Below are 8,258 nucleotides of genomic sequence, written 5' to 3' on the forward strand. Positions count from 1 at the left end.
TTGTCGTGCTCCGGCATAGTCTGGCCTGGCCTAGCAACCCTTGGGAGGGTGGAGCCGGGAGGGCTTGCGCCCGCGGTGTACCTAAGTGCTTAGTGCAGAGCCTGTCGCTCTGTGACTTTCAATACATACTTACTGGCCGGACTCCTGAATAAGGACCAAGATCCTCAGCTTTGTCCTTGTCTGTCCCCGCCACACCCCACCTGCACCTCGGGATCTGAGCGCCTGGCCACAGGCGCCGGCGCGAAGCTAGCGGAGGACAGGAGGGCCAGCGGAGCTTTCCTGAGCTTTGCTAAGTTCTTTTCCCCCGGCTGGCTGAGTGCACGCCCTGGGGAAAGGCCGAGCGTCAGAGCCGGCGTGCCTTGGGGTCAAGTTATGCCGCCTCAGGCTCAAGATTCTTCCCGGAGCCTGGGCAGCCCGCTTAGCTGCCAGCAAACTCCAGAATGCATCTCAACCTCAGATTTGATCGTATTAAAATGCACATAAAATCTGACCAGCTAAGGGTTGACAAAACCAGGGCCCTGAATAAACGTTCTGTTTCCGGTTTATATGGTTGGGTGGGTGGGGAATGGTCCAGTTTCGGAATTGGACAGACGCTGTGGTTGGAGAGGGCCAGCTGGCCGGCAGAGCGCAGAGAACCAGGCGGGGGCGCGGGGAGGGGGGATGCGGAGAACACCCTTGGAGAGGTACAGGCGGTGGATCAGGTGGCGGGACTGAGCCCTCAGCGGCCCTCGGCAGAGAGGCTTCTCGAGACGCTTAGGGGTGAGCCCGGGCTAAGGCGCCGGGGTGCGGTTGACAGTGCTCCTAGTTGGGATAGCAGCTTTCCAGCGACTGTCCTAGCTCTTTGGACTCCCAGCTCAGGGCCTGGCACATAGTAAGCACTCAAAAGTTTTTTAGATTCCTACTGTATTGTACCTTATGCTTCAAGAGCAGATTCTCTGGGCCACTTCCGTTGAATCTCAAGGCAGGTAGTTCTGGTTCCGTGAGAAGGCACAGGGGTGGGAGAAGGTTGTGAGTCCAGGAGCGCTCAGCTGGAAAGGCCAAACCCAGGCCGAGATCTTTTTGATTCTTCAGAAGGGAAGGCAGTGAGAACTTCCTCTTGAAAAACCCGATAGGAACAGAGCGTGGATTTGGAACCAGACCTTTCATGAAGATCGGGCTTAAGCTTCACTGCCAAAAATAGGGATAATTACCCCCCCCCATACACCCTACCCCTGGCAGTGATCATCTAAGAGTCCCGTGCTTCCTGGGCAGTAGGTGCCAGGAAGAGCTCATAACCTAACTGATAGTAAGGTTTGCAAAGTTAAACGAGGACATTTACCATTTAAAAAAATTATCTACAGAGATGGTAAGGGGTGGACAGGGAGTGTTGAGAGATAGTAAAAATCACCAAATGAGTAAGAACAGTCAACCCCTAATGGAAACTTTTGAGACAACAGGTTCCGTGCATCCTTTGCAACTGCAGTTATGGTTTTTAAATAAATTCAATACATAGACTTTTAAGGTTTAGAAAAGAAATACATTAATCTGCTTTCCAGTGGATTCCTTCTGTCCACAAGAACTTGCAGAAGAATTTCTTTAAAATAATTCTTTCCTAAGGTGTGCATTATTTATTTGATTAACAATAATTGTTTTCCATGCCATGCTGGTACTCATGTTTGTGGGAGACTGGTGTCCTGGTGGTTCAGTCCTGAGCGGAATGCACCCCCAGAACATGCCTGGGAAGACCCCCACAGGATACATACAGAGGCCAACGGGTGTCCTATCCTTCCCAGGTGCTGGGCCAGGAAGGACTTCGAAAGAAAGCTCCCAGGGGAATCCTAAACATAGAGTTTGGGGTGGGGGGCGGTGAAGAGAAAAATCTTTGTTGTGGAACAGCTGTCTGACTTTCTCTTTTTCCTTTTTTCTGTCCTCATTCATTCATTTGTTCAAATATTCAGCATTATTTGTTAGGTGCCTACTTTGTGCCAGGGATACAGAGGAGAAAGGCCCCACCCTGGTGGAGTTTACCGTCCAGTGGGAGACTGGGATAGAAGTGCCAAAAGGAAAATTAAGCAGGCTGTGTGTTAGAGCGGGAGATGCAGGGTATTATTTGGGAGGCTAGTCAAGGAAGGTCACTGAAATGTCAAATATTTTCAGGAGCGCTCACGGTGCGTGCCGATCGCTAGGGCTGGGTCTCTGCCTTTCAGACTCCATGACAGGGTCCCTATTCCGGGCTAAGTCTCTGTCCCTTCTTTTCAGGTCCTTTCGGAGTCTTCCCTACTTTGCGTGTGCGTGGGGGCGGAGACCAGGCCGAGAGCTCCGAGTGCCCTTTTAAACACCCGCTGCATTCCGGGAGGCCTGCGGGAGGGTCTGGGAGGAGCAGCCCCGAGATCCGGGCGTCCTCGGGAGTCAGTGTCTGAGGTCCCCGATCACTAGCGCGCTGAGCCGCTGGAAAGTCCGAGAAGTTTCAGGAGGAGCTGGGGGGCAGCTTCTCCTTCTTCCCAGACAGAAGCCCTCCAAGCCTGCGCGGGCCAATCACTGTCCTGGTAACCGGCGCTTTATTTAGCGCTTAATCTGTTTGCCCTTAAACCGTTTCCTTAAGTACTTTACGTGAATTATTTCATGCATTCTTCCAGGCAGCTCGATTACAGTTACCCGACGTTGGGGATCGACCCTACGCTGCGGCTCTCGCTGGAGGAGCTGGGGTTCGAACTAGACTGTCTGGCTCCAAACTACTCAGCGCTGGCCACATTTCCGTTCTGTTCCCCACCGCAGAGTCGCGGTGATGAGGATCCCATTTACAGAGAAGGAAAATGAGCCCCGGAGAGAGTAAGCTCAGTCAGGAGTCGAGCTGAATGGTTGACGTTCCTTAGCTCATTTCATTTTCACAATCTCTCTGAGAAGCGGAATTCGCGCGCCGGTAGCAAAGGAAGAAAGAGAACTCGATAAGGGATGGTTGGTTGGCCTTGGCTGTGCAGGTCGAAATGGCAGCGTGGTGTTAAGGCTTTGGAGGCAGGGCTAGCCTTGGCTCCCGCTTCTGCTTTTTCTCAGCTTCCAGGCCTTTGGATGAGTTCCCTAACCTCTGGCCCTCAGTGTCCCCATCAGAACAATGGAGACATAGGTTTGCTGGGAGATAAAAGGTGATAATGTAGGCAAAGCCCTTGGAGTTGGTTCTGGCATAACAGCAAATTCTCAGCAGTGATAAGGGTACAAGTCTGAACAGGAACCTGCCTTCCTAGACTCTCACCCTGGTCTTTCCTCCCTTCTTTTCCATTTGCAAAAGGGGGAGAATTTCCCCCAAACTCATTATTACAGAAGCATCAGGAGATAGTAAATTGCCTTTTTGTCTTCAGGGGATCTGAGACACGGACTGTAGAGGAAGGCTTCTTAATCCAGGCTCCCTTTACTATGTTCCTCTCCTTGGTGACAGTGTGATTCCTGGCGACATGATCGATCCTTGTGGGCTGGTGGCTGGCACAGGCCCCGGGAAGGGTAGAGGACTCCACACCCCTTTTCCTACGCATTGTGATAGGGAGTGGTGTATAAGATCTACTGAAGGCACATCAGTTGCTGTGCGTTCACCCCTCCCCATTTTTTGAAGATTCTGGCTTCCTTTCTCAGGGCCTGATTGGAAAGAGCTTCTCAGTTTTGTTCACTCAACCCCAATCTCCAACCCCTCCCAACAAACACTGCAGCCCCCATCACCAAGGTCCCCAGCAGCAGAGACAGGGAGCTGCAGGAAGGGTAAAGGGATCTCACAGGTCCAAAGCACCTCCACTGCTCTGCTCTGACCATAGTTCATCTTGTTTCATCCTCAGGAGAATCCCAGGAAGTGGGTGGGATTATCTCTCCTTTACAGATACGGGAGCAAAGTTCAGGAGGGTCAAGTGACTAGGGCAGGGTCACACAGCTTGCAAGAGTTGAGCAGGGAACTCGCCCATGGGGCCTATAGGACTTCAGAGGTTCCAGCTACTGCCTGCGACACCTATATGCCCCACTCCCACTCCTAGGGTGGGGTCTGGCACTGGGCAAAGGAGGAGGAATCCCATGGGGAGCGAAGAAAGGGGTATTAATTCTCTGGGCGGTTTCCTATTAAGAAAACACCTCGCTCTGGCCTGCTTCTTCCCAGGGGCCGCTGCTCGGCCTCCTGAAGGCGAGGCCTGTATATTTGTAGTTTGATTCCGCCCGTCAAGGCTAATTTCTCCCCACAACTTAATGGACTCGGCTTGACATGCGTAATGATTCCTAATCACGAACATTATTTTCGCTAGCACGGAGACATGTTCCAGTTGTTGTGACAGATCGCGTTTCAGCCATAATGACGGAAAATTACCATTTCTAATTCTCCGGTTTTTGACACCTAAATCCACAGACCATATGTGGCAGCGGGAACTCTGGGCCCCTCGGTCCTCCCTCCCTGCCGTGGCAGAGATCTTGCGGTGTGGTGCTTCCACCCACCCCCCTGAGCCGCGCCCAAAGGGGTGGAGCGGCAGAGGCCCTTGGAATGGACCCGTCTTTTCTGGCCCCTCAGCCTTCCGACCCCTCCCTCCAACATGAGATGCCCAACCACTGATGACAAAAACTGGAACTTGGAAGGGGCCTCAGAGACTCATGGATTTTCAGGGACCTGTTTTACAGATGGGGACACAGAGGGGAATGCAGCTAGTCCAGTATCTCATGGCTGGTAATTGGAGGCTAAGCTTTTCTCAGAACCGTTCCTGGAGTTCCCTAGCAGCGAATGTCCCTCAGCTGTCGAGAGGGAGACCTGGCTTGTTCCTTTATTTGCAAGCCTCAAAACCATCAGAGAGGCAAAGCTTTCTAGGGAAAATTGATGAGAGCTATTGCAGAGGAAAAAGTTGAGGCACAGAGAGGTTAAGTAAATCTCCCCAGATCACAGCCCTGGTAGAGATGGAGTTGGGCCCAGCACCACTGCTCTTAACTTCTTTCTAAGGTGCCACAATTCACCTTGACCTCTCACCCACCGTAGGTGTGAGGACATTGAGGCCAGCAGGCAGAAAGCTGAAGCCAAGATGCCCATGTCCATGCCCAGGTCTTGCTCACTTTAGAGGCCCCCCGGGAGGGATGCAGCGAACCCCACCATTGGCCAACACTCTCCAGCCTGCCTCAGGAGTCACTTCTGCACGCCTCCCAAACCCCCACTTCAGGCATGAGTCAGAGCGAGGCCCTGAGGATAGAAAAGGGAAGAGATAGAACCTCCACCAGGGGTTCAGAGTGAAAACTGCTCATCACACAGGCCTTTGGGACCTAATAGTGACCGATGCGCTCTGATCTAGGGAAGCAGGAAGGTTCATGGGGCACGAAGAGTGTCTGCTCAGAATTTACTAATTCTGCCTTGGGAATATGTCACAGAACCTCAGATTTATCATCCTCTGTAAGACCATGGTGAAAATGCCCACCTCCGAAAATGGTTGCAAAGTTGGTAGAGGCCTCCTGTCTAGGCACTGGGGACCTTCGCAGCGGCTCCATCCCACTCAGTCCCTAGAAGACCCTGTGCCACACCCACGGTAATGGGTGGGGGAATGCTGCCAGTGCTAAGGGGCAGACCCCAATCAGGCAAGGAAGTGGCAAGCTTTCTTAAAGGGTTTGCTGAATCCCCGAAGGTTATCTGTCGTCCGTGGGAGGCCCTGAGCTGAGGGTGACGCGAGCGCGGAGAGGAGGTCGCGGGCGAGTCCTGGGTTCTCGGCGAAGTCCGCTCTGCGAGTAACCGCGTGAGTCTGCGGTTCTAAGCGCGCTCCTCCTCGCGCAGAAGCAGCGATGACCCAGCAGAGTCAACCAGAACAGGAGCCCATCCCGGAAACGGAGAGCTGGAGAAGAGAAATGACACGCCAAGGTCTGAAAGCTGGGCGCGGGGCTCCGCCTCCAAGTCCCCCATTCCCGCTATCCATGCGCCAGCTGGCCCTGGCGCGGTGCCTCCCCCTGGCGTCTGCCCCACGGTTCCACGCGGATGGCACCATGCAGGGCGCCTTTTCCTGCACCCAAGGTGTGCTGGGACCACGTTCTGTCACTACCGCAGCCTCGAGTGTTGTTTCCAGCTCAACGTCTTCGGAGTGCCCTGAGAGGCGGTGGGGTATAAATGCTAAAGTAGCTGGCTTCTCTGTAACACCTACCCCACACTACCCCCAAAGTCCGCCTTCGTTGGTTAAAAAGAAATGTCTTGGGAATGCATTTTTTAGATAGAAATAAGTTGGAGGCTTCCACGGAAGGAGGTTGAAGATAATTAGCTATCAGGATAAACTAGGAGCCTTGCTCATGTCCTTGGCCGGCTTGAAGCCAAAATGGTCACGTCCAGGGAGATTCTGGGTTTCAGTTCCTTACTAAAAGTGAAAGAATAACAGATCCCCCCCCCCCCCCGCCACACACACTTTCCACAACAGAGAGCGCAAAGGAAAGGATGTTCATGAAAGGATTTTGTAACCAGAGGGTATGCAAAGAGCCTGTGGATGTAGTTATCTACAGGGGCTGCCCAGAGGCTGTGGAGAGCCCTCTTGGCCTTCCTGTCATTCAGGCTCCAGGCACAATCTGCATGGCTCAAACCTACAAGAGTTGCATAGCCTGTTAATTTTACCAACTTGGAGACTGAGGCCAAGCCTGAAGGGAGTGTCTCTCCTCTTTTCTTTAGGCTGCTTGAAGCTTTAGCTCAGCAGAGAAACTCCATCAGAGAGGCCATCACTCTAATTGGGAAGAAAAAAGATGGCAGATAGTGGTGCAAAGACCTCTGAGCAAAGGGATCTTCCATTTTCGAATCCAGTACAGAATCATTTACAGGCCAGAGTACCTGGGAGTCAAACTCAGCTCTTCGTTTTACTGGCTGTATGACACTGACTTCGGTATGGTCAACTGTAATTGAGGGTAGCAATAGAACCTACCTCGTAGGGTTTCGCTGAGCGTTAAATGAGTTAAAACTTGAAAATGGCTTAGAATAGTGCCTGGTATATATAAGTGCTCAATTACTGGTGTCTGGCATATAGTAACCAATCAATACATGTTAGCTGTTTTCAAAGACACCAGGGCTCACGTGGTAAGGAATCTCAGGCCTTTGCCTGGATTTAAACAAACAAATATAGAAGCCATCACAGACCAATGGAACCTAAAGACATCTGCAAAGAGATGCTTCAAGTGTTGCCTAGAATGGCAATTTGGATGGTGGTCTCTCCAGTCAGGGGCCTGGTTGTCAATTTCAGCTCTGCCACTTAATAGCCAGGTGACTTTAAACTAATAGATACTTAGTCTATTTGTGCCTCAGTCTCTTCTTTGTAAAATAAATTTTAAAAGATAGATGTAAAACATTTATCTCACTGCCTGACCCTCAGTAAGTGTTCAATACTGTTATCTCTTATTCCTTGTTGGTATATAAACTGCCCTTACCTACCGACACTGCTAGTGTAGAGGGAGATGATGTAATTGGTTAATGTTCTGGTGACTGGGTGCGATTGCTCAGGGCCAAAGAGTTTAGGGATGATCTGAACTCAACACTGACATGACCACTGGGTGGCCTTGCCCCAGTCACAGCCTCTTTTGAGCCGGCTGTCACCTCTACAAGGAGGATAATGATTTTCACTTAGCAGCAGAGGCTCCAAAATTTCCTAATAGGAAGGGCTCTGGGGTCTGGGGGCTTTGGAAGATTGCCTTAAAGCTGTTCTGGCAGAACAAGCAGGCTCTTGACTTAGATTGGATGTATACTTGTGATCCAGTGGAAGAGAGATTGCAGGCTTACTCTGCCCTTTTCTGCTCAGTTCATTCAAAGAGCTATGCTAATGTTCCCATCTCAGGTCTGTGGGTGGGGCAGACAGGGTGGATTAAAGTCTGATTGAGTGGGGAACTTGCTGCTTAGTCCTTCATAAAATGCCAGCAGAAGGGCAGAATTCATCTGGGGTTCACAAATTCTTCTTCTAGAGGACAATCTTGGTCAGAAATCCTGATCTAGGATTACTAGATCTTATGACCCACTTTTGATTTGCCTGCAAGGTACTAAAAGGCCCACAGGCTTCAGCAGCTATTTTGTAGATTTAGAATTAGAGCACGTAAAATGCTTGGCAATGTGCCTAGCATGCAGTACTGGAAAAATGGGAACCCTCTTTATCAAGTCAGATCATAAATGCCTGAAACGGCTTAAGCAGGACCTTCTGGGATATATTCACAAGAAGGCTCACGGTGCCTTTTTAAGTGTTCCAGGAAGAAGCTTTGCAAGGCCTGTGGTGCAACTTCTGTCCATTTCGCTAAGGACATCCTGAGGCTTACAGACCTTTCCTACTGGAATC

This window comes from Grampus griseus (genome assembly GCF_964374135.1).
Source record: "Grampus griseus genome assembly, chromosome: 4".
In the NCBI taxonomy this organism is placed as follows: Eukaryota; Metazoa; Chordata; class Mammalia; order Artiodactyla; family Delphinidae; genus Grampus; species Grampus griseus.